The 26,266-nt window shown below is 33.8% G+C and overlaps 1 protein-coding gene and 1 long non-coding RNA gene across 4 annotated transcripts in view; one reads left to right on the top strand and one right to left on the bottom strand.

Moving 5' to 3' along the window:
• The window catches only part of LOC135971407 (uncharacterized), a 99,625-nt gene that overhangs the window by 70,552 nt on the left and 2,807 nt on the right, over positions 1-26,266 (top strand). The gene's annotated exons all lie outside the window — the stretch shown is intronic.
• The window catches only part of PRR16 (proline rich 16), a 311,330-nt gene continuing 289,752 nt past the window's right edge, over positions 4,689-26,266 (bottom strand). For 2 of the 3 annotated variants that reach the window (XR_012414584.1, XR_278169.5), the window contains one exon: positions 4,689-5,918. The gene's annotated coding sequence lies outside the window, so the exon portion shown is untranslated. Of the gene's footprint in view, positions 5,919-18,854; positions 20,592-26,266 lie in introns of those variants that run through there. The other variant, XR_012414583.1, reaches the window with a different exon arrangement.

Here is a 26,266-nt window from a genome sequence, read left to right as displayed (position 1 = left end):
ATACCATCATTTATTTTCTGCAGCCTCTTTAGTGTCAGAATGCCAAATTCATTCAACATGGCCAGCCGAAATACTAAATTCCTGAATTCTTCCTATGCTTCAGATTTGAACAATGCCAAAGATACCAAAATATTGTATGAATAGTTTTCAGTAAGTTTTCTTTAAAAGAAGGAAATAGCTGTCTCCTCATCCTACTGCCTGGAACATGTGTATAATGTCTGGAGTTCCATCTACCGTTGAGGATCATGAGGAAAAATGTTATAATTTAAGGATGTCAGAGCAGAAAGTTGAAAGAAGCCTGATTCCTGATGATTTCATAGAGTTGCCTTTTTAGGTATAAACAGACACTTGTTTATTATTTTGGGTTTTCTGGCAAATATAGGCAAACACAATATAACACAAATTAGTTTCAACACATTTTTTATACATGTTTATTGTAAGTCTATCTATAGTTGCTGAAGTCATTATGAATTAACACAGGCCTATTGAATAATTTTTTAACTCCATTGAGTATTATGTCCTGTAAAAGTTTGAAAATGCTTCCAAGGCCATTCTTAATTTTTTAATTTAGAATTTTGCTCTCTTTGATATAGACACACCTCGAAGATGTTGCTGGTTCCAGGTCATTGCATGAAGTGAATATCTCAATAAAGCCAGTCACACACTTTTATTTTGTTTCTCAGTACATATAAAAGTTATTTTATAAGATATTATAATCCATTAATTGTGCAGTGGCATTATGTCTAAAAAGTATATATGAATTTAAAAATACTTTATTAGTAAGAAGTGCTAGCAATCATCTGAGCCTTCATGAGTCGTCATCTTTTTGCTGGTGGAGGATATTGTCTCTATGTTGAGGGCCTTGCTCTGGATTAGGTTTTGGCTTAAGGGAATGTTGTGGATCGTTTGATCTTCTATCTAGACCACTTGAACTTTCTCCATATCAGCAATAGGGCTGCTTCACTTTTTTGTTTTATCATTTGTGTTTTTACTAGAGCAGTTTTAATTTTCTTCAAGAGCATTTCCTTTGCATTCACAACTTGGCAAATCATTTGGCACAAGAAGTCTAGCTTTCAGCCCGTCTCAGCTTTCAATATGCCTTCCTCACTAAATTTAACCATTTCTAGCCTTTGATTTAAAATGAGAAACATGCAAATCTTTCTTTCATTTAAACACTTAGGGGATATTGTAGGGTTATTAATTGGTCTAATTTCAATATTCTTGTGTCTTAGGGAATAGGGAGGCCTAAGGACCGAAGAGAAATAGGGGAATGCCTGCTTGATGAAACAGTCAGAACACACACATTTATTAAGTTCACCATCTTATATGGGCGTCGTCTTGGCACCCCAAAACAATTACAATAGTAACATCAAAAAATCACATATTACCAGAACACATATAATAATATGAATATCAATATAACAATGATGCATATGCTTGAAATAGTGTGAGAATTACCAAAATATGACATAGAGACACAAAGTAGATGCATGCTGTTGGAACATGGTGCTGATAGACTTGCCCCATGTAGGCCACAAACCTTCAACTTGTAAAAACCACAACATCTGTGTGAAGCACAATAAAGCAAAGCACAATAATATGAGTCATGATCGTATTCATTTTGAGCCTTTTTTTCTTATAGTTTACACTCAGTCCGATATATTTTAACCTATTGTTTCTATTGTGTAACTTTCTGCATTTCTTTGTTTCAAGTAAATCTTTCCTGTTTATGAGTGAGGGAGATTATGGTGGACTTGGTGGTGGGAGGGAAATGTCATCTTAGTCTTTTCAGGAGTGAAACATACCTACATTTGTTGTACTGGATACATTCGGCACATAACCACATTCCATTAACAAGGAACCATGTATATTTACAATGGTGGTCCCACAAGGTAATACCATATTTTCACTATATCTTTTCTATGTTTAGGTATGTTTAGATACACAACTACCATTGTGTTACCACTGCCTACAGTATTCAATACAGTAATTTGTTGTACTGGTTTGTGCCCTTCAAGCAAAATAGGCTATAGAGTCCAGGTTTATGTAAGTAAATTATATGATGTTTGCATAATAATGAAATCACCTAACTCCTCATTTTTCAGAAAGTATCCCTGTTGTTAAGTAATACATGACTATACTTCTGTCATTTCTGCATACTTACTCTTTTTACCCTTCATATTGTTTTACTCTTCATACTGTTTTATTCTTTATATCGTTTTTACTCTTCATATTTTTGTTTCTTTACCTAGGATGTAGATAGGTAAGATCTGATTTTCATCTAACCAGTCTTCTCTGCACTACTCTCTTTTTTCTCTTTGCACAACTCTAGACTTTTTCAGGTCTTCTGATGTCTTACCTTCTTCTTCCCCTTTGCAGTGCTTTGCACGTGATTTTCCCTTTTCACCCACTAGTCACCCTTCAGATCTCAGTTCAAAGCTTTCTCTACCCACTGGATTAGATCCACTGGACATGTGATATCTGCATACCATATACCTTTTCTTTTTCTTTTTCTTTTTTCTGAAAAAAAAAAAAAGAAAAGCAGCATCTTTTCAGGAGTTACACATACCTACATTTGTTGAACTGGATACATTTAGCACATAACCATATTCCATTAACAAGGAACAACGTATATTACACAATGGTAGTCCCACAAGGTTGTACCATATTTTCACTGTGTCTTTTCTATGTTTAGACACACAACCACAGAAGGTCTTGCTCTGTCATCCAGGCTGGAGTTCAGTGGCACAATCTTGGTTCACTGCAAACTCCTCCTCCTGAGCTCAAGCCATCCTCCCACCTCAGCTAACCAAGTAGCCAGAACTACAGGTGCTCACCACCATAGCCACCTAATTTCTATATTTTTTGTAGAGACAGGGTTTCACCATTTTTCCCAGGCTGGTCTTGAACTCCTGAACTCAAGTGATCCTCCTGGCCTCAGCCTCTTGAAGCTCTGGACTAACAGGCATGAGCCGCCACACCCAGTTCACATACTTTCCTTTATAGAATTCAGCATATTGTAATTTTTTGTTAATGTGTAATTAAATGTTTAATGTAGTTCTCTCCAACTAGATTTTAGACTCTATTACTATAGATCTATATATTTATGTATATCTATGTATTTTTTCTCACCCTTTTGTTCCTAATGACCTGCATAATTCATGTCCCATAGTGAGCACTCAGTAAATAAGCAAGATTATCTTACCTAAGTAATGATAATAATTATGTGACCAGAGGCCAGCAAGGAGAGACTTGCATGTTATGTGTAAGACACCAGCACTCTAAAAGCAAAGGTTAGGAAGTGAAGATTATCTACATTGCCATTTTGAGATAAAAATGAAAACCTGTTAAGTAGTACTTCTTAGTAGGGACTGGCAATTGTTTAATAGATTTTGTAAAAGTAATATTGACTTGTGAGAATAGCAGGTTTAAAAGTCGAAGATGAAAGAAGAAACAGTGATGGACAAGTGAAATAACTAGGAAAGTAAATATAATCAAAACTTAAGAGAAAAAACAAACTAAATTCAAGGAAAATTTTAGACACTTTTCCTAGTCTGGCCACCCCCAGTCTCACTCTAACTCACTTTACAAACTACTACTGGAGTTATCCTGCTGAAGAGCAGGCCTGATCATTTCACATATTTGCAGTCTTTTAGAAGCTCGTCAGAGAGTACAGCTGATGAAGTGCTGCTTCTCACTGAGTATAAGCACAAAATAAAGAACTATATTTTTTTATCACATATGCTCGCTTAATTTTATTTTTAAATATTTTTGGGAAAGTTGGCTTTCCTATTTATAAGTTCAAATAATTTATAGATTGAAGCAGTCAGCATGGATTTTAAAATAATACGGATGAGTCCAGGCATCTATTTCAATGCCCATAATCTCACAGGAACTGGAAAATTGATTCTTTGCTGGATTATTTTAATGTACTATGTATTAGTTTTCAGAGGTTCAAATCATGCAAAACAAACTAATTTTCCTCATTACATTGCAAGATATTTAAGTACCAGGAGGTATTGCAGAGTGTAAACCAATTTAAGTGTATAGAACAATATGTTGGGAATTTGATTTTATATCATAGTTTGGGAATAAACCTAATGACCTATTCTTTTAATTGTTAAGTGCAATTTGTGTGAATTGTATACTACAATCAGCCCTTTTTGATTGAGCTCCATTTTCTCTCCAGGTGTGATTACCTACTCATAGATAGATGATAGATATAGATAGATAGATGATAGATAGATAGATAGATAGATAGATAGATAGATAGATAGATAATAGAAGTTCTTAGCAGACTTCTGGATAACAATAATGAGAACACTTTAGGTATAATTAATGACCTTTTTTATCTAATTATTACCTTCTGAACAGAATTCTAGAAACAAAACTTAGAAAAAATCCTTACTGATACAATACCTGAGCTTTCTGTTTTCTAGCAATGTTCCATTGTACTAAAATTAATTCTCAATAGTTACTATAACTATAATATTAAAATAGCCCTTCACAAGAATGTCATAGTGAAAAATATATCATGTTTTTCAGAGCTTAGAAAACAGAAAGCATAATTTTATACTACAAAAATATTTGAAATATCAATCTTCCATTAGTTCTGAATTAATATGACGAAAGCTTGCCAATGAACCAAAAGAAACTTGTTTTCTTGGTAATGAAAACCAAATCAAATAAGCAACTACAAACAACACATTTATTTAGAAAAATAAACTGAAAATGCTGTTTGGCTATAAAAACTGTCACATGCCAAATACAAATTAAAAATGACTTTTTAATTAAGAGAACAAATAGATGTTCAACACAAATGCTTAGTATGCATTTCACTGTATTTGACTTCTTGGTTGTTAATGATATCAAATGATCTTCATTAAAAACTTTGGATCCCTTTTTCATTCATTTGACCACACTGATGCTTTTTCATTGTTATTCTGTAGTTGTTTTTAAATTTGTTTTAAAATCAAATCCGTTTTTTATTAGATAACTGATTTTTTTTTGGAAGGAAGAAAAATCAATGTCTTGAGAATTCTTACATTTTTCCATTTTGGATTCCTGCAAGAAACTGCTTGCTGTGGTCTCAAAACTCATGGGACCATCTGTGCAAATAACAGCACACATCATTACCCTGAATGGAAGTGACAGTGCAAATATTAGAAGTTCACTGAGAAGTAATCAGTAAGAACTGACTTCCCCCCTCTTCCAACCAATATAGGGTGAAGGATTGAATGCGAAAAATTTTCAAGCAATTGACAACAATGCTATTATCTCAGGATGGCTTTGAGGCTATACACAAGATGGCGAACACTCTCTGTCTGGAAAAAGCAACATTCGTCCTAAGACTGTTCATTGCTGCAATGTTTCTCTGTTCATTCAGTTTTTGTTTTCTGTTTTCTTTTGTCTACATATTTTGAAATGATGTGTAATTCTGGCTAGAAGTACCTCATCTCTCTATACTTTAATCTTCCCAAATGGTAAATCAGTTTATAATTTACTGGTTTAATTGCTTAATATTAATTTTGTTGGTCTCACATCTGGGAACAGTTTATTTCCATAGTGAAACAAGATGAGTTGGTTTGGTGTTTATGTTTTGTTGGCTTCTTGTTTAGTACTTTCCATCTATTTATTTTATATTCATGGTAGTTTCTGAGTGAAGAGATTTAAGGCTGTGGCTGTTTTTACCCCCAAGGCTCTGCTCATGGCTGTCAGATAGAGGAAGATGATTTTACGCAGACTGTATCAGAGATCATTTGTGTTCCAAGGCTGAGAGATTTGCTGCTCTGAGATGGTCAGGCTTCTGGTTACTTTAGAATTAGATCTGTCCTCAAGAAGTCATAAAGATGAAGCTGAAGTGAGAAAAACGAATTGACATGCCCCCAAGTAAAGGTATTCCTTCCAATCTGAAGGAGCTGTCAGAAGGAGGAAAACAAAATACAAATATGGTCAGTTTAAACAGTAAATATGGTTTAACAAAAACACATAAAAATTATTAAAAATGAAGCAATCCTCTGTTAATAATAAAAATAATTTTTGATTATTTACATTGTCAAGCATTTTATTTTAAATGTCTAAACATTTTAAATAAATATTTAAATATTTAAATAAATATTAAAACATTTAAATTGTATATATTATTTTATAAGCTAGTCATCAAAATTTAAGTACAGTAGTATGATTATACCTAAATTAAAAGATCTTCCCTTATTCCTAACAGTGCTTAGAACTTCAGATAAATTTGACATTAAGTATAATAAATTTTCAATATAGTTAAGAAACACTTTTCCATTAAGGTAGATCTTTCATTTGAAATAATAACCACAAAGTGTAATTTCACAACACTTTATAATATAAGAGTGATGTAATTTTTATTGCAATCTATATAGTTTAAACTTATTACCAGATTAGAAAAGGGATATTTTTCCTTGATACAGCAGATAATTAGCCATAGAATTAATCTTTCTTCACTTTAGGAATATCTGTAATACTTTTAAAACAGTACATTAAAATAAATTACATCCATATCTCTAATTAATGCATTTTTTTTGGAAAACAAAAAGAAATGCCACAGTTATCACCCTGACAAGCCAACATCAGACATGTTTAGCGCCACTTAATATGGAGTGCATCTGTGGTCTTCTATTTAAGTTAGAATGTAATAAAGAATATTTATGCTTACACTCACAACAATAGGTTCAGAATGCTATTACTATAAACCCAGTATAATGATTAATTGATTTATAAATTATTAGAAAAGTTAGAGACAGAGGAATGCCTTTAAGTGTATTTTTTTAAATCTTAAAGTCCATCTGAGAAACCCCTGTTTTAACCCTTTCATTTGGGGTTAGGCAAACCCCCAAAGAGAATGTGGTTTTCTCCCATATAGCCACACGAACATACATATAGGCAGCAGAGTAAATAATTTAGTCATTCTGTGACAAAATTATTAGTCAGTATTCTATTAGATTAATAAGTGATAATTTTCATTATGTTACCCAACTACCATGACAATGTTTTAGTACTAAATGATCTAAATGAACAATCAAAAAGGAAAAAAAGTCAATAACTCTCTCTCCTGTCTCCAAGATTAAAACCAGAAAAATCACTGAACACAGGTCAATGAGACTCGAGGGCTTACTCTGAGTCATTACTAAAGGTGTCCATGAAAGACAGAGAAGCAGTAAAAAACAATCTTCTTCATGGAGTTGCTTAAGAAGATGCAGGAACTTATCTGTACAGAAAAGTGGAAAAGCCTGGATGGAACTGGCCTAAACTTTATACAATCCCAACAGCATTGCTTGCCTCTATTTGTGCCATTTTTGTATCATCTAGAAATATAAGTCTCTATGTATTTAAAGGAAACCAGCGCTCCAGCTGTTATTAATGAACAAGCAGTAGTCCTACAATAATATTTTTGTTTTAGTATTAAATAAAAACAGTGTGAAAAGCACACAAAGCCGACTTTCCACAAATGTGTGGGTACATAATTCACATATTTGAAACAACGATAATTAAATGTGACAATTATATTTTTAATGGCTATGTAACATGGGAGTCTTCAGCAGCCTTCGATAAGCTGCTACAGTTTATTAAAACTTCAATCTATTATTTGCATGTTTATTTGTTTAAAAATGTTGATTCATCACCTATTGTATACTACTCTAGAATCCATGGACACAAAAAAACTTATTTCTTGCTCTCCAAGGAGATTAGTATCTGAAGGTTAAAAAAGCAAACATTCATAGTAAAAAATTGGTGCCACGACATACATAAATATAATATTTTAAAATGAACATGGGAGTAGTGAGCCTACAAAAGGTGGCATTTGAATGGAAATTTAAGGGATAGGTTGCAATTTTCAAAAATAATAAAATGTTATTAGTTATGAATAAGAGTATTTCAAGCAGAGGGACAAGCATGGTCAAAGGCATAGAAGCAAGAGAGAGAGAGAGTGATACCTTCAATATTGTATAGCATAAAACTACAAAGAGAAAAGACATGTTTCTGAAGAGCTTGACAGAGGACAAGGTGTCCTTTTACACTATGTAAAACTAGATATTTATGCTAATGGCAATGGAAAATGTTGAAAACTTTTGATGAGGAGCGTGCCTGGAAGAAGTGTGGAAAGTACAATGAGGAGGAGGGAAGTACTTACGCTCCATATTTTCGGTAAAGACATGGCGAAGACACCGGCTGAAAGCAATAACTATGACTACAGTTGCAGATGCTTTCTTAACGGTAAATTGAAGTGAGTAAACTAACCCATTCCTTCTTACTAAATTAAGAGAGCATTTTATTCAATTACCATACATTCAAGATGTGAGCAAACATTATTATAGGCTTTTCCTGTTCCACCAAATTTTTAGGTATCTTATGCAAGCAGATATTTGCTTCTCAACCCTCAGTGGCCATACGTTACAAGTAGAAAACAAAAATCATCTAACCAGTAGAAGTCTATATCTACTGATTAGATTCTAAGATTGGATATTAAAGGAACGTATTTAAATATCACTGAATTTTGAAAATTTGTTACATATATCCAGGCTTCTTACTGGATGGTATGAGATACCACATTTGATCCATTATCTGAGGCCCACTAAACAAAGCCTCAAATAGCTTTTCATGTATAATTTTGCCTATTTAATAATTGTATGAACTTCCATTATTATTGGTTATAAAATACACAAATTTTGAAACCTCCACATTCTTTTTTGCACGTTTACTTCAAATATAGAGACGTAATATACTGTCACTGTTACACAAGTTAAATAAGTCTATTCCTCATTGAAATAATAAAAAATAAATGACAAACAGAAAGACCTTGCACAATCAAAAATGAATTCAGGCACCCTCCATGGAAATGCTTTCCGACCCATTCTTCATGTCAACGGGTTAATTGCTCTATTATGTTTGAAATGACTTGGCTTAAAACCATATAAGATTTACTCACTTTTTGGATGGAATAGGTCAAAGTTTTCAAGCACTTCAAGGGTCATTTTCTCATTCTTGTAAATGTTTCAAGGCCCAAATGTAATATGCAAAATGTGAATGATGCTAGATAATTTTTAGTCTTGAATCACTGAAACGTCAAGTTAATTAATTTATATAAGTAACATTTTAAGTGACTGAGAATATTTCTATGCAGTAAGGGCAGTATGATTTAAAAATGCCAAAGACAGCAAGCAAAGCTAAGGAAATGCTGAAAGTAATACAAAAAATTTTTCTAAACAGACATGTCTCATAATTATATATTTATTTGGATTTTGGTAAAATTTGTATAATTTTCTTCTTTATAATCTGTATTTACACATTTTAATTACATACATTTTTGTATATTAGTTATAGCCTTTTAAATATATTTTATAAAATATTTATGTATACATAATTTAAAATATTTAATATATATTATAAATATACAATTTTAAATATTTTAAACTATAGGACACTGTGTCTGTCATGTGTCTGTTGGATTATAAGAAGTAGTAACTGTTAAGAGACCAAAATCATGTTAAAGAAAATCTGTCTTATTTCGCCTGACTGTTAAAATCAGCCCTCCCAAACCAGATACAGTTTATCCATCCTGATTTATTCTTATTATAGGCAATGTTGCCTAGTAATATGACTGACAATCTACCAGGATCTGGTTTCCATGGAAATAACAGTTGAACATTAACCCAGGGTAATTTTTATGATTATGGAAAAGAAGAATATGTTTTGCTATCCCTCTATTCATATTAAGAAACAGAAATATTTGGGAATTTAGATACCAAATAGACAATATTTTCTGACTCATAAAACAACAAAATTCAAGATAACAGGTATGCATTTAACTCAAGAAACCAAAAATAAATAAATAAATAACAAAATCTTCCATAAACTATAAAATACTAATGAAAATTTAAAAACTAATAAAAACTAGCAAAGCTACAAAAAATGAAAAACCTGATTTTTAAAATCATCTTTTATTTTGAAAAGAATGACTAAAATATATATATTGCTATGGAAGAATAAGAAGAAAAACATAAAGAAAAAGCAAATGGATAACTTTAGAAATCAGGGAAAAAGAGCATTTAAGAGACTTCTAGGCCAGGCACAGTAGCTCACATCTGTAATCTCAACACTTTCGGAGGCCGAGGCGGGCGGATCACAAGGTCAGGAGCTCGAAACCAGTCTGGCTAATATGGTAAAACCCCGCCTATGTTAAAAATACAAAAATTAGCCAGGCGTGGTAGCAGGCGCCTGTAGTCCCTGCTACTCAGGAGGCTGAAGCAGGAGAATTGCTTGAACCTGGAAGGCCTAGGTTGCAGTGAGCCGAGATCGCGCCACTGCACTCCAGCCTGGGTGACAAAGAGAGACTCTGTCTCAAAAAAAAAAAAAAAAAAAAAAAACACACACAGAGAGACGTCTATGTGTACAAGTAAATCAAATAATCTGGTAGAAAAAGATAAATTACTAACTTTGCCTTAGGGAACATTTAAACAATCAATAGCAAGAAAAGAAAATAAAAGGCAGTCAAAGCTTTCCCACTGAAATAAGGCATCATGATGAGATGAGCTTTCTTGACTCTGGGCATTCTTGTAATTGGTCACGTTCTTTGCTTATGGGCTGTTATAATAGATACTGATTCCTATTCGGGACCTAAGTGTAAGTCAGGATAACTCTCATACCTACGGTCTTCATCTTTCACACTTGACACTTCGCAGAGTTAGAAAAAGGTTGTAGCCCTAGACACTTGTCAAAACTCTCATGGAAAAAATAATAATAATAATAACCAATACTGCACTACTGGCAAGCTTTGCTTATGATATTTGTATTCTTCTAATGAAGCCATTAGCAAGTGTGGCCTACTGTAGTCATGTGAGATTGCTCAGTTGAGCCTACAACTACTGGATGTTATACATAGGGAGAGATTCCTTTTATTTGCACTTATCAAAATGTTACTGGTTTCCTCTAATAGCAGAGGGTGGTCAGGGGAGGTGTGGAGTAGCCTGTGTAGCGCCTGCAACTAGTTACATAGTTTAAAGATATACCTAGGGCGGGCGCAGTTGCTCACCTCTGTAATCCCAGCAGTTTGGGAGGCCGAGGCAGGCGGATCACCAGGTCAGGAGATCGAGACCATCCTGGCTAACATGGTGAAACCCCATCTCGACTAAAAATACAAAAAATTAGCTGAGCGTGGTGGCGGGCGCCTGTAGTCCCACCTACAGGCTGGCTGAGGCAGGAGAATGGCGTGAACCCGGGAGGCGGAGCTTGCATTGAACTGAGATCGGGCCACTGCACTCCAGCCTGGGTGACTCAGAGAGACTCTGTCTCAAAAATAAATAAATAAATAAATAAATAAAAATAAAAATACACCTAACACCTGAGAACCATCAGGATGGTGCCATGGATACTCCTGTCCTGGTCATAATGAGCCTATGATTTTTTGATTCTCAGAGAAGAGAGAATTTTGAATACGATGTTAAATGTCATTCTTCTAGGAAGAATTAGCAAAAGTATAAAATGTGCTATATTAGAGAGAGTTGAGCAAAATTTCCTTGAGACCTGGGAAAAATTTCAAAGAGCTTTCATGGATAAAAATTATATTTAACCTAGCTCTTAAGACAGTTATTTCTTCTTTAAGAAATGTCTACTCAGATGTCTTCCCCTTTTTTGATCAGAATTTTTTTTTTTTTTTTTTTTGCTATTGAGTTTTTTGAGTTCCTAACGTATTCTGGTTATTGAGTTCCTCATAGATTATTGTGAGTTGAATAGTTTGCAGATATTTTCTCCCATTCTATAGGTTGTCTCTTTGCCAACAGGCATATACAAAATATGCTCATTATCAGAGAAATGCAAATCAAAACCACAATGAGGTATCATTTCACTCCATTTAAAAATGGCTTTTATTAAATAGAGAAAATAACAAATGCTGGCAAAGATGTGGATAAAGTAAAGCTCATACACTGTTGGTAGGAATGTAAATTGGTGTAGCCATTATGAAAAATAGTATGAAGAATCCTCAAAAAACTAAAAGTAGAACTACCACAAGATCCAGCAATTCCATTGCTGGGTATATAGATCCAAAAGAAAGAAATTCAGTATATTAAGAGATATCTGTACTCCCATGTTTATTGCAGCACTACTCACAATAGCCAATATATGAAATAAGTATGTGTCCATTAACCAACAAATGGATAAGAAAAACTGGAACATATACAAAATGAAATATTATTCAGCCATAAAGTAGAAGGATATCCTTCGTAATTACATGGATGGAACTGCAGGGCATTATGTCAAATGAAATAATGTCTTCCAGCCATTGGAAGACAAAAACATATGTTCTTGTTCATAGGTGGGAGCTTAAAAAATTATCTTATGAAGGTGGAAAGTAGAATGATGATTACCAGAGGCCGGTACGGGTAGTGGGAATGGGGGGGAAAAAGGGGTTGGTAAATGGGTACAAAAATTCACTTAGGTTGTAAGAATAAGATCTAGTGTTTGGTAGCACAGTAGAGTGACTATAGTTAACAATAATTTATTGTATATTTCCAAATAACTAGAGTGGGTTTGGAATGTTCCCAACACAAAAAAATGATAAATGTTTTAGGTGATGTGAGTCCAGATACCATAATTAGAGCATAACATATTGTACACTTATATAAAAATATTTCATATACCACTTAAATACATACAACTATTATGTACTCGTAAAAATTAAAACAATTAAAAATTTTAAAAAATACAGGTAGGCAGCATATTACCAGTTTGAGAAAAGAAAGTTGAGGGAAGCATTCTAGGTAGACAGAGAAAATGACTTCAGTGCAGTTTTTAAAACGTGATGCCGTTTTACCCATCTAGCACGTTCTACATTCTGCCTGTGTATCAGTTCTAAGTTTTGAGAAGTTTGTTTTGGTTATTATATGGATATATATAGAATTAAACACCTATGATTAAATTAGAAAAAGTCATTTATGGATGTACTTCATTGTAGTCTTTAAGTCTGATTAAATAGCTACTTTAGAAAAACCTTTCATTTCATGCTTCGCAAACTATGAATACTGAGTAAATCACATTGAAAATGATTATTGTAATGTGAAGAAAATATTACTAATTCTATCATTGTGGTTCTAAGTTAACACAAATAATTATTTCTTATGAATTATATATGACATTTTCTAAAATGCAACTGTAATTCTCTGATGGCTGCACCTGTTTTCCTGAGTCTGAGAGCAGTGCAAGCACTGCCTAAGGAATCTGTACATCCACCAGCAAGACATACTGCATGAACTTTGAGTAAGTGCTTCTCACATTGAGAATATTTAGTAAGTGTACATCTGCCTGACAAGCAACAACTTAGAGAGATGACAATTTAAATCTTTAAGATTAGATGGCCATTTTCTAAAGTAAGCACCTGATACCCTGAAATATCATGCACTTCAGAATTGCCCTTCTCATCTGAACTGGTGGGTTCAGACAGTTATATTCATTAACATTAGTTCCAAATTACCAGGACCAGCCACAAAATTTGCAGGGCCCAAAGAAAATAAAATTCAGGGCTCTGTTTGAAAAAGCAGGATAGAAGCTTTTTATTTCTCATCCAGTCTCTCTAGATTTACCACTTAATGCCTGTTCCACTGGACACAGGGATGCTTACAGAGTGAACACAGACCTTCACAATCCCTGGAGCCCTGCCTTTTAACTCATGACAGCAGTAGTTTGGTCCCCACTGAGACAGAGGGAAGCAGCATATGGGAGGGAAAATAGGTAACTAGGAACTCATCCAGGGACATGTGGAACCACCCTCAAGGGGAAGTGCTGAGTTCCTAGTCATGCATCATTGTGCCATCGGGCTTCACTTTTAAAACACAAATTCAAAGAAAAAACAATTAAAATCATCAAGATGGTGACTGTAGACCTTAATAAAACCCCAAGTGCCATGGGGTCCAGTTATGAAGGTGGGGTGTGTGTATGGAGGGATTGTGGTTTTGGAGGGGGGTACTTCTGAACACTGAGCACAGGGGCCTGTACAAATGTACTGGTCACATACTTACGAAGCTGATCCTGCAAGTCTGTCCCAAATAGACGATTTAATCTGTCCACTCCAAACTCTTACATTAAGGTCCAAAATAACACCAACCACACATTCACTTTAGGTTGGTATTATGCTTTATTGTGGGTGTTTTTTCATTCAAGAGTCACTACAGAAGAACAATGCGCATGAAAGAAAAGTGGTAACATGAACAATAGTAGAAAGAATGCCCTGAACTGTTTATATGCTAAATCAATATTTTTATTAGTAAATTACAAATACCCACTTGTTAAAGTTGTTACAATTTTATCTAGAAAAATAGAATTTTTATCAATTCCTGAAACCTTTTCCCTTTAAAATAAGGACATAATTTGTAAGGTCTATCTACAATATATAAATACTTGAAAAACGAATTTGGTGAAATTCCCTAAGAAAATTAGCTATAGATATTAATGAAGATATAGAAGCTCTGTTGTCCATGAAACATCAGCATGCACACAAGAAAAAAAACTGCTTTTATTACTATCTGAAATTGTATCTTTTTTTTCACATATGTACGTTGATGGGGTTGAGAATATGCTACTCCAAAATATGGCTCCTTGGCATACTGGGTATTTTAAGCTTAAGAAATTTGAGAAAACCACAGAGGCAGGAAGGTGTCTCTGACCTTCTCCTGATCTCCCTGAAGCAGATGATAAAATCCTTACGTGCGGGATGCCTCCCATACACCAAGGAAAGGGGCACTTACTTCTGAAGAACAAAGCATCACAGTGAAGAATCTGAATAGACTTTGCTCTGTTTCCTCTAGTTAATTACCACTAGATCATATTTGTTTATTCACTCATGCGTCTCCAAAAGCATTCCCATTTTCATCAAAACTAGCATAAAAAATACCCAGGTCTACCGATTTCTTCTGGTCTTTATTTCTTTATAAGTGCTTCTATGTCACATAAAATTTATATTTTATAAATTTGTATGTTTTTATCTTGTTAATCTTGTTAAACGTCTTTTGTTTCAGGAGCTTCAGCCATGAATCTAAGAAAGGGGATAGAAAAGAATATTTTCCTCTCTATGATATGCCCATGTAGAATATCATCAGTTTGAAAAAAAAAAGTCATTTTGTCAATTTAATTCAGTTGAAATAAATGTTAACATAATATTTAATAATTATGGAAATGATAGATAGATAGATAGATAGATAGATGATAGATAGATAGATAGACAGATAGATAGATAGATAATTTTTGAGATCTTGCTCTGTCACCCAGGCTGGAGCGCAGCGCAACTTCCGCCTTCCGGGTTCAAGCGATTGTCCTGCCTCAGCCTCCTGAGTAGCTGGGATTACAGGCGCCCGCCACCACGCCCAACTAATTTTTGTATTTTTAGTAGAGATGGGGTTTCACCATATTGGTCAGGATGCTCTCGATCTCCTGACCTCGTGATCCCCCTGCCTCAGCTTTCCAGAGCTCTGCGATTACAGGTTTGAGCCCGCCCGGCTGGAAATTATATTTTATGAAGGATGTCATTAAGATTACTACAATGTGGTAACTTTTTAAGATATGTGTATTGTAAAACAAAGTTAAAAAGCTTATTTTAGAAGCCTAGATCAGACTTAATTTGGGATATTTTGTCAGCCTTTTGGAAAAATTGTAATACCATTATATACATTTTAGGATTAAATATTAAAGTCAAATTCTAGCACAGAAAAGAAGTAAATGATGTAAAATGAAAATGTTTTTACGTCTTTTAGATCCAAGTTGAAAATATTATCATGAAAAATGTTTTCTAGAAATCCCTTTCTACTGCCTGTTATGGGCACAAATAAGCAATTAAATTAGTTAAGACTACCACCAGCTTCTTATAATTAAGTGTAAATTCCAATCACTTACACAATACTCCTTCTATGGGAATTAAGCAATATTAATTAAATCATTTATTTATTTATTTACATTATGTGTAATTCTATAGTATATCCTTAGTTATAGGCTAACATTGAACTTTTTGTATAAATTAGAAAATACTGATGAACTCTAAAACAGTGCCTGGTAGGATGTGATGTTTTTGGAGTCTGGAGCTCATAATTAAGTTCCATCCCACAGTAGGTCTAAGAATCTGTACAAGATAGCTTTTGAGACTCAGTTTTCCTTTCTGTAAACAACAACAACAAAGAGAATAGACATTAATATCTACCTCCCAAGGTTGGTGACAAAAGTAAATGAGAGCACAGGTACAAATGAATTTGCAATGTTCATTTATTTCCCCTTTATAAAGAGACATAAACAGTCAACAGATATAATTTTTGTAGATAACTCCACAGGAATGCTGAACAAGCTACCCAAGAGCTTGATTCTTGAAAGGGACCCAAGGCTACTTGGCACACCTCGATAGGAGAGCCGTCATACACCCTGAGTCCAATCTCTGACAACTGAAGGAGGTCGCAGTGGCAGATATGCCAAGAAATGAAACTAGAATCAAACGAACTCTCTTGCTTTCTCCTTTGCTGTTATTAAGAATATCAGCATGTGCCATTTTTGCAATCAAAGAGTTGTAAATACCCTCTACTATTTAATTATTTTAGGATAATATAATACAGAGCATAGAAAGTACTAAAGTATAAATGCTAAAAGACCCAATTTAGAATACTGTGTCATATTCCACGAACACGGAAAAGCACACGAAATGCGAACATTTACTGCATCATTTGAGGAAGTGGGGGATTCAGCTATATAAAACAAGGATGTTTTCTCCAGCTCCCCTTGATCCTCACTAATGGTGTTCAGAGGATAGTTTTTTTGTGTTTTTTTGTTATTTTTTTTTTTAAAAAGCTCTGCTTTCAGAATGTTTCCATCAACCTAAGCTAAGAAGTAATTTTATTCATGATAATGATTGTGAACTGTTTTCTCTAAAGCCAAAAATGTTTTTGAAAACTCCTTCATCCTAAATCCCTGTTTTCCTGCTCCTCCTTTTAATTTCCTTTTTATTCACTGATGTGCTGCTTACAGAAACTGTTGCAGCCAGATTGGAGAGTGCTGTGAAATGAATGGCTGTGATATTTTTCCCTCCTTCTGGCAAAACTTCTTTGTGTAACTGCATTAAACCCTGCGGAATCTAATGTTAACATGTGCACATTTTACTGAGTTCTATTGGAAATGAGGCATGCTGGAAGAATGACATTATTTTTTCATGGTGGAACGAGAGTACCTTCAATCAGAATAGAATTAAAATGCTAACATTTCTCCCTCCTCCTTGTTTAAACATTCTTGGCAAACCATTTCATTTCCATTTTTAATTTATTACTTGAAACAAGTGATAACAATACTTCCCTCTCTAATATCCACTGATGCTTTTCAACCATTAAATGCATTAGACAAGCAATCAAATGCTGCTTTCATCTTTATGAAACAGCATTTCTTTTTTTCCTCTGGCTTTCAAATAGATGACAAAATGCCTTCCGTGAATCAGCAAGTTGGATTTTGTGGGTTGAAATTTTATGAACTTAATCAGGTTAACTTTTCTCTTCTACCAAAACACAGGCAGGGTTAGAAGTCAAAAACAGTTTGACTTCAGCCATTACTAATCTGCTGAACACAATCACGTTAAATTCTGGAAAAGGAATCTGGGATTTTCCTCTGTTATTAAAGTCACTGAAGCTACTGGACTTGGGAAAACATCTAGTTGTCTATGTAAGAGGGCGTCTCTATTCTCCACTTCCTTTTTTAAAACATTGTACTCAAAAGACATTAGAAATAAAGCAAAATAAAATATATTCAACTTAAATTTTATTTTTCTTCTCAAATGTTTTTCTCTTTAGGCAAACATGAATAATGTAAGATTAAGGATAGGAAAAATGTCTTGCTCCAGCTACAATTGAATGGTGTTTCTGGAAAGCTCTTGAAAGCGCAACATTAATAAAACCTCTTAAAATGGTTCTGTTTTACTTGAGCAAAATAAGACATCCTACAAGTTTAATTGGCAGGTATCTATGATATTTTTTACTTAACCTGAGAATGGGTCAGTTCCTTACCACCTGTCTTTTTCTTAACCCCTATTATTCTTGTAAATTAGACAAATAACTGAATGATCAGCAGTCTTTTTTGCCATTAAACTTACAATTAATTTTAGGTTTTAAGTATCTTAACATTGCCAGGATATTTCCCAAATAGTATCTAATAACATAGTGTTTTATGTCCAAAAGAAGTAAACTACACTGTCGAAGGGCTACTATCATACTATGTTCAGAATTAAATATAATAACTTCCATAATGGTGAAACCAAAAATAGTTTCAGTGTTTGGCTCTCAATGCATTTTTGGTTCAGATAGAGTCTAATAAAGTCAACTTAATAATTCCTCTTTTACTTCCATGAACAATATGCAAACAAATAGCACCTATGATTTCCACATTTTTTATTTTGCATTATCAATCAGCACTGATTTTAATAGATCCCCAGAATTCAGTGTGCTTCTGCATATATTGGATTCAGAGGAAAATAATAAGACACTGTGGTATGTATAATGAAATAAATCAGAAGGCCTCTTTTCAGTTCTGGCTTTTTCACTTCCTACTTATATGACTAGTCTAGATATTGAAATTTCCTGGTTCTCAGATTCTCATCTGTCAAATGTAGATTTGGATAATAAAATAGGGAGAAATGCTTGATAATAAACCATAAAGGATAAAACTAATGAGAATAGGGAAAAGTGAGCAAAAAGGAAGGAGCAGGTGGGGACTTAGGTGAAATTCAAGTCTTGTCTGATAGCTCAAAATTGCTAAAAAATACCAAATTTAGGCCAAAAATATTTTTAAGTCTAAAATAAAATATACAAAATAAAACACAATAGCAATTTTAAATTTGTATTACTTTTGAGAAAAAGTTAAACAATATGCATATTTAACCTCTTATTGATAAATGTTAACAAGCACAGTGTTCAACATATAGATGGTACTCAATAAGTAGGTTGAATAAATATATTGAAAAATAAAACTCATTTGGTTATTTTCATTGCCTTAAAGTTATTATACTTGATGAGATGTTAAAAATTATTTACATCAAGTCTGAACATTTCTATTTGCCCTGGTGTTAACCTCTATTAATTTCTATTTACATGAGAACCAAGAGCTTGGGGACCAAGCTGTGGTAATAGAAGGTGTTTTCGTTGTTTTTGTTGTTGTTGTTTGTTTGTTTGTTTTTATCAACACCAAATTGCCTCCAGCCCTCTAGGATTCCTGAATTTAATTCAGATCACATAATATCTTAAACAAAATTTTGGATAGTGTTGCTTTGTTTATACAATTTAAGTCTGTAAACCCCTACGTTCTACAACCCCTACTACTGCATAAAAGTTTCATCAACAATAATAAGAATTATGGTCAGAATAAAAACAGAGCAATACTTTTTAGAATATTGATACTTATGTATTTTACAATTCATTATTAATTTTGATCCTAGTCTGCAAATTGTGATGAGAGAGACTTTAACAAAAATAGCAATGAAGTACAAATGCAAATATAATCTATGAGAAATTTAAATAATATCTGTTATCTCTATGTATTGAAATAAATGATTTTAAATCTCAAATTCTTTTATTTAGGTGATATCATATTCTATACATGAAACAGGAAATCATGTAAATTCCTCAAACTATTTTGGAACTTTATTTATCTATGCTCTTAATAACAGTCATTTCAGAAACTAACATCCAAGCTCTAATTTTTAGAGCTCATATTGAACTGTTTCATTTAACTCCTCCCATGAATTCATGGATTTTCTATTACTTAGCATTAAGCAAAGTCTAGAATTTCCGTAGTGTTGTCTAATCCAGTTACAGAAATATTTATTGAAAATGTACATATGTGCCAAGAACTGCCCAAAGCACTTGAAAACCAAAGATGAAAAGATGTTAAAGTACCAAATGATTTTTGAGCAGAAATATAAGAACGATGAACTCTACTTCAGGGAACTGGAAAATACTTTGAAGCCCAGCTTCCTTATGAAGGCTGAATAGAATTTCAACAAGGGAGGGAAAATCACTGAGGCATAACAGGAACAGAGTAAAAAGTACATATCCGATGATGGCGAGAAATCAATGTAGTTAGCCCCCAGACTCCAGTGGGAGCAGCTACAGTGGGAGACAAGGCCCCAGAGGGAGCTTAGACCTGCATTTATAAGATCCTGATTGCCCTGCTGTAGTTAGGATGTTAACATGTAACAGCAGGAAGACAGATCTTTAGTGTTTTTATCTGGAAAGCAAGCTGGTTAGATTTATAGTTTAGGCCAGGCATGGTGACTCACGCCTGTAATCCCAGCACTTTGGGAGACCAGGGTAGGTGGATCACCTGAGGTCAGGAGTTCGAGACCAACCTGGACAACATGGTGAAACCCTGTCTCTACTAAAAATACAAAAAAAAAAAAAAAAAAAAAAAAAAAAAAAATTAGGCGTTCTGGCAGGTGCCTGTAATCCCAGCTACTCAGGAGGCTGAGGCAGGAGAATTGCTTGAACCTGAGAGGTGGAGGTTGCAGTGAGCCGAGAACGTGCCATTGTACTCCAGCCTGGGTGACAAGAGTGAAACTCCATCTAAAAAAAAAAAAAACAGTTATAGTTTAGAAAGATGTCTATCCAGTGGTGTAAAGAATGAAATGGAAATGAACAGAATCAGGAAGAGCAGGTTAGGAAACTATTAAGGCTATATTTCAACTAAAAGAAAATGAGATATTGAACTGAGAAAATGGCAGCAGGGGTAGAGACGAGGGGGTGGATTTGATTATTATATTTAGGGTGTAGAATGGACAACACATTCTACCATGTGTTTCTATTCAGAAAAATAACTGAAGTTACAAATGAGGAGGTGAGGAAGATTTCCTATTATTGTTTCTGGCCTAGTGACTTGGACTGACAGTAATGCCATTTCCCAAGATAGGAGAAGAGGACAAAGAGGAGGTTATGGAAAAATATCTGCTTAACTGTATAGTATATGCCTTAAATGAGTAAGGTTAGAGTATGTGTGGGAAAACAATGCCTGAAAGAGAAGCTTGGCTGAATGGAAGGAAGATAATGTGTGATTAATATGGTAAAACTCTTTGAGGTTGTAAATAAATTCAATGGCTGGTTTTTGAAGTCATAAATACCTTAAGAGACTCAGATGAAAGCTATAGACCTGATCTCTTATAAATATTCAGATATACACACACACACACACACACACACACACACACACATAATATTTTGCTTATGACTGTAAGATGCCTATTCATGGACTCCCTTGCATTGCAGAGACCTTAGCTTAATTAAGAGCCCTTGGTTTAGGGTTTAGAGTTGGACAAGTTTAGTTGTAGAAAGGTATTATTTTAAAAATCACATACGAATTTAGAGGTATCTTTTTAGCACTAATAGGGAATGTTCTCCCTTCCAAGTAAATTCCTAAAGATCAGGGTTTTATAACTCAGCAGGATTGACAGTTGGGCTAAATAATCTTTTATTGGGGTTGAGAAGCAGAGACTGGCCTGTGAACTGTAGAATGATCAGTAGCATCTGGTGGCTTCTATCTGCACTTTGTCAAATTTCTCCTAGAAGTTAAAATTGCCCCCGTTTGAGAAGTCTTACTACAGAGAATAATGTTTATACATATAAAACTCCAACATAAGAAATCAAGTTAGGTATTATTTTTCTGAAGAAAAAAAATCATGAGAAAATTTTCTAGAACAGAACTACAAAGTGAGTAAGCAGATAAAGCCATAGTTGAGCTTTCCTGTTTTAGGGGGACAACACAATCTTTTCTCCTGTGTCCCTATACTGTTATAGAAATGAAACTTATCCCTTCTGCATAGGTAACTAAGAATTGTACGATTAAATCATGAAACCATAGCAGCTGCTTTTTATCTCTTTGCTTTCATCTTGTTTAGAAAAATTAATCTCCTCTTTAAGAAATTACTCGACCTTAAGAAATTGAGAAACTGATATTTTCATAGCAACAGGAAATCTATCAACTCAAAAATAAATAAAATATTATAAAAGCTAGTTAGTAATTAAATATACTACCATCTGCAGTGTGACTTTGTGTTCTTATAAACACATTAACTTTATCAAGTTTTGTAAGGGGTAATCTGCAAGCTATGGAATATCAAGTACAAAAATATGTTAATACCCACACATAGAGATGCTTATGCAACATGAAGTCTGTTTACATCTTTTTGCCATTTCTGCCTTGCTCCACAAAACAATGCATTTAGTCTACCTTTATCATAATTTATATTTCTTTGTACTTCATATTTTTCAGTAAACTAGACATCTGTGTTTTGTTCCCTGTACTCATTTCCTTGACTTCTGATAATATTCCCCATCTTTATTCTAGGGGACATTCCCACTCCAAGTCTTAACTCACATGATTCTGACAGTCTGGCAGAGAGATAGCCATTTTTCCTTCAAAAAAAAAATGTAACACCTAATTTTTAGTTAAGTAGCTGACCATGTAAAATAAATTCTAACTTGAAGTTAGGTGTGCCTGTGTGACAAAGTTGGAAAAGGAAAGAAATGAAAAAGCAGCTTCTGGAAACCTTTTGCAAAGAAAGCTAGACCCATATCTGTGGCCAACAATTTTCTTCCATTACTCTGACTACTGGCTAGAATGTTGATTTGATGGCTGTAGCTCTGGCTGCCATTTTGAACCATTAGTATGAACTTACTATGTCAAGAATGGCCAAGAGGAACATTTAAAACAAATTTAGTCCTTATGGACTTTACAGACCAGACTTGCCATATAAGCCATCATCTGCCTCAAGACTTGTATGTAAGAAATACACTTGTACCTTATTGTTTTCAAGTCGCGGTGATTGGGGACTCTTATACACATGGGAACCTAATCTTAATGACACTAATAGAAATTTTAACTGACACTAGTAAGAATCTTAACTGATACTAGTAAGAATCCATTCTCAAGTCAGTTTGGAGCCTGTGATCAAAGTCAAAGCCACACACAGATGACATTGCTTTGTTTCAGAAGTAGACATCTGCTATAGCAACATCTATATAATATAGCATACTTACAACTACCTCAAGACCATTGTTCTTCCAGAAAAATTTGGGTGAAAGAGGTACAAAGATGATGTGAATCAAGAGTCCACAATATCTAGTATATTTTGGCTTAAATGTAAAAATTCATATGAGCTTCAGATAAAGTAAAATCTCCATGTGAAAACTGTATATGGTTTGAAGGTATGGCACTGAACAGCCTCAGGGTTATGCTATTGAAACAAATTTTTAGAGAGCCATGGAAGATGTTTTGTGAGCATCGAAGACTGTAAATAAGATAGTCTGATGTGAACTTAACAAATTCTGGAATTCGTAGAAAACCACGGTATCTGGTGCCTAATTGTATCACACATTGTGTGACAAAGCATTATCCATCAATCTAAATAATAATCTTATATCCATTCCAAATAATAATCTTATATCCATTCCAATTAGCCCTTCTGGGTGGTTGACCAGTCTGTGAGAAAGAGAATAAAAAACTTAGTAGCTTTTAAAGTATGGCAGAATTGTTTAAAATACTAGTAATGCCAGGAAATACTGAGTTCATTAATAATACATAGGCTTTGCTTCAATAGTATATCTCAAGTAACTGTTACTAATGGCCACAATCCCATTCAACCATTATTGAATTATGCATTCTATATGCCAGGTACTATTGTATATACTCCAGATACAGTAGTAAACAAAAGAGATTAAAGATTACAGATGATATTACATGGTAAAGTAAGCTAAGTCAAAATTTAGGAGGGTTTTGCAGTTTGAGTGAGGAGTAGAAGAGGCAGAAAAATGCTTCGCAGATGAGAAGAAACATCATACCTTTTTGTAACAGTTAAAAAGGAAGAAGAAACAGGGCTTGCAATACTTCATGTTTTGAGTTTTCCATATTGCTTAAATTTGAAAAGATTCATTTACTTGTCAAATCTCAGAGATAGGATATAGCAGCTACATGATATCCCTATGCTTGTTTTTTAATGTTAACATATTTTTTAATCTTTGAATTAATACATGATTATTTAAAATCCTTAGAAAATAAGAGCAGCTTAAAGAAAGGATACAATATCAATCTGACACTCAGAGGCATCCACTATTATAGCTTTCTTATATTTTATTCCAGTTTTTAAACATTTTTTTCTTATTTGATCTAATTTTCAATGCATATTTTATAACATAACAAAAATCACTGTAATATAATTATTTAATGGCTATATAATACTTCATATAATATAAAGTTATGTTTCTGGTCATTTTTAAAATTGAAGTATATATTTTCATAATATAAAATATACTAACAAATATCCTGGACATAGGATTTCAGCATTTAAGCAGCGCTGAGTTGGTATGGTTCATTATTAATCCCCTTCAGACTCAAGCGCTCTGAGTTGAGAGCTGGTGATTGTTGCTTCCCCTCCCTCATTCACCACTCTTGACATCCAGCTATCTCCTTTGCATAAAAGTTCAGTTATGAATAATAAAAATGACTTTATTATGGCTTCTCCCTTAGTGTCATATTCGCTGACAAGTTTTGAGATTGAATTAGGTTTCCATAGAGATGTCTCTCGATTGTATAGTGGTCTGTCCTGAAGCTCAAATCTCCTCACTCTACTAAAGGAAGGATGATGTAAACTGCCAAAATCAAGACATTTGCTTTTGTGTATAGTATGCTGCATCATCTCTCAGGCTATTCTCTGGCTCATACCTGGTCATGGTCAGAACTACTGCAGTGTGTTTGGGTTGTTGCTAATGATTGTTGCATCATTTTGAGTATTTGTCCTCATTTTTAAGTAGAAAAATAGCTTTAAAAATCCTTTCTTTCAGCAGTCCATAACCAGAAAGCACATTTTTTTGCCTATAATCTTTAAAATGTTTAATACATATTTAAAGTATATCTAAAGATGGTTTATGTATTATCAGAAAGGATTTCTGTCCATTGGTTCATTCTTAACTTAGTCAACAAAAATACATCTAACTTATTTAATTTGAACCATGAACCACGCAAGATACCAGAAATACCAGAAATGAAGAAATGAATGTTTTATTATCTTATAATTAGAGAACTCCCAAATCCAATAACAAAGATAGACATTCAGATAAATAGAAAAGATGCAAGGTGTGTGTGTGTGTGAGAGAGAGAGTGTGTGTGTGTGTGTGTGTCTGTGTGTTCCAATGAGTCAAATACTCACAGAGATATGGGAATTCAGAAAAGCTAGTAAATGAGTTGTATATCCTTGCAAAAAGAAGATGATATCTGAATTTTGTTATAAAGTATTTGTCAGAATTTACAAGGCAGAGGCAAGTAGGGAGAGCTAGTCAGTAAAAATAGCATGTGCAATAAAAGTCATGAAAATTGGGTTATTTGTCTACTTGAGTGTAGATCCTCCTTGTATTTTTTATAAATCAACCCTTTATCAGATACATGATTTTCAAGTATTTTCTCTCATTCTTTAGATTGTCTTTTCATTCTGTTGATTATTCCTTTTATCGTGAAGAACATTTTTAGTGTGATACAGTCTCACTTGGCTATTTATGTTTTTGTTGCCTCTGCTTTTGGTATCTTAGTCAATAAATCATTGCCAAGATCAGTGTCAAAAAGATTTTCCCCTTGTGTTTTCATCTGGTAGTTTTGTAGTTTCAGACTTTATGTTTATGTCTTAAATCCATTTAAAGTTGATTTTTCTGTATGATGTAAGACAAGGTTCCAGTTGCCTTCTGCATGTGGATACCCAGTTTTCCCAACGCCATTTGTTGAAGAGACTAATATCTCCATCATGGATTCAACTGATAATGTATGAATGGATTTATTTATGGGCTGTCTAGTCTGCTCTATTGGCTTTTGTGTTTGTCTTTGTGTCAGTGCTATAGGGTTTTAATTACTGGGGCCTCATAATACATTTTGAAATCAGGAAGTGGGATGACTCCAGCTTTGTTCTTCTCTCTCAAGATTGTGTAGGCTATTTTTGGTCTTTTCTGGTTTCATATGAATTTTAGGATTTTTTTTTATTTTATAAAAATGTAACTCAACAATTAAATAATAACCCAATTTTTAAATGGGCAAAGGACTTGAAGAGACCTTTTTTTTTTCAAAGAAGACGTACAAGTGACCAACAGCTGTAAGAAAAGACGCTCACTCAACCTCATTATCAAATGAAAATCAAAAGTACAATGAAATATCACCTCACACTTGTTATGTTGGCTTTCATTTAAAAAATCAAAAGAAAACAAGTGTC

This window comes from Macaca fascicularis, chromosome 6, assembly GCF_037993035.2.
Source record: "Macaca fascicularis isolate 582-1 chromosome 6, T2T-MFA8v1.1".
Classification (NCBI taxonomy): Eukaryota; Metazoa; Chordata; class Mammalia; order Primates; family Cercopithecidae; genus Macaca; species Macaca fascicularis.
This window is presented reverse-complemented; position numbering and strand designations above follow the sequence as displayed.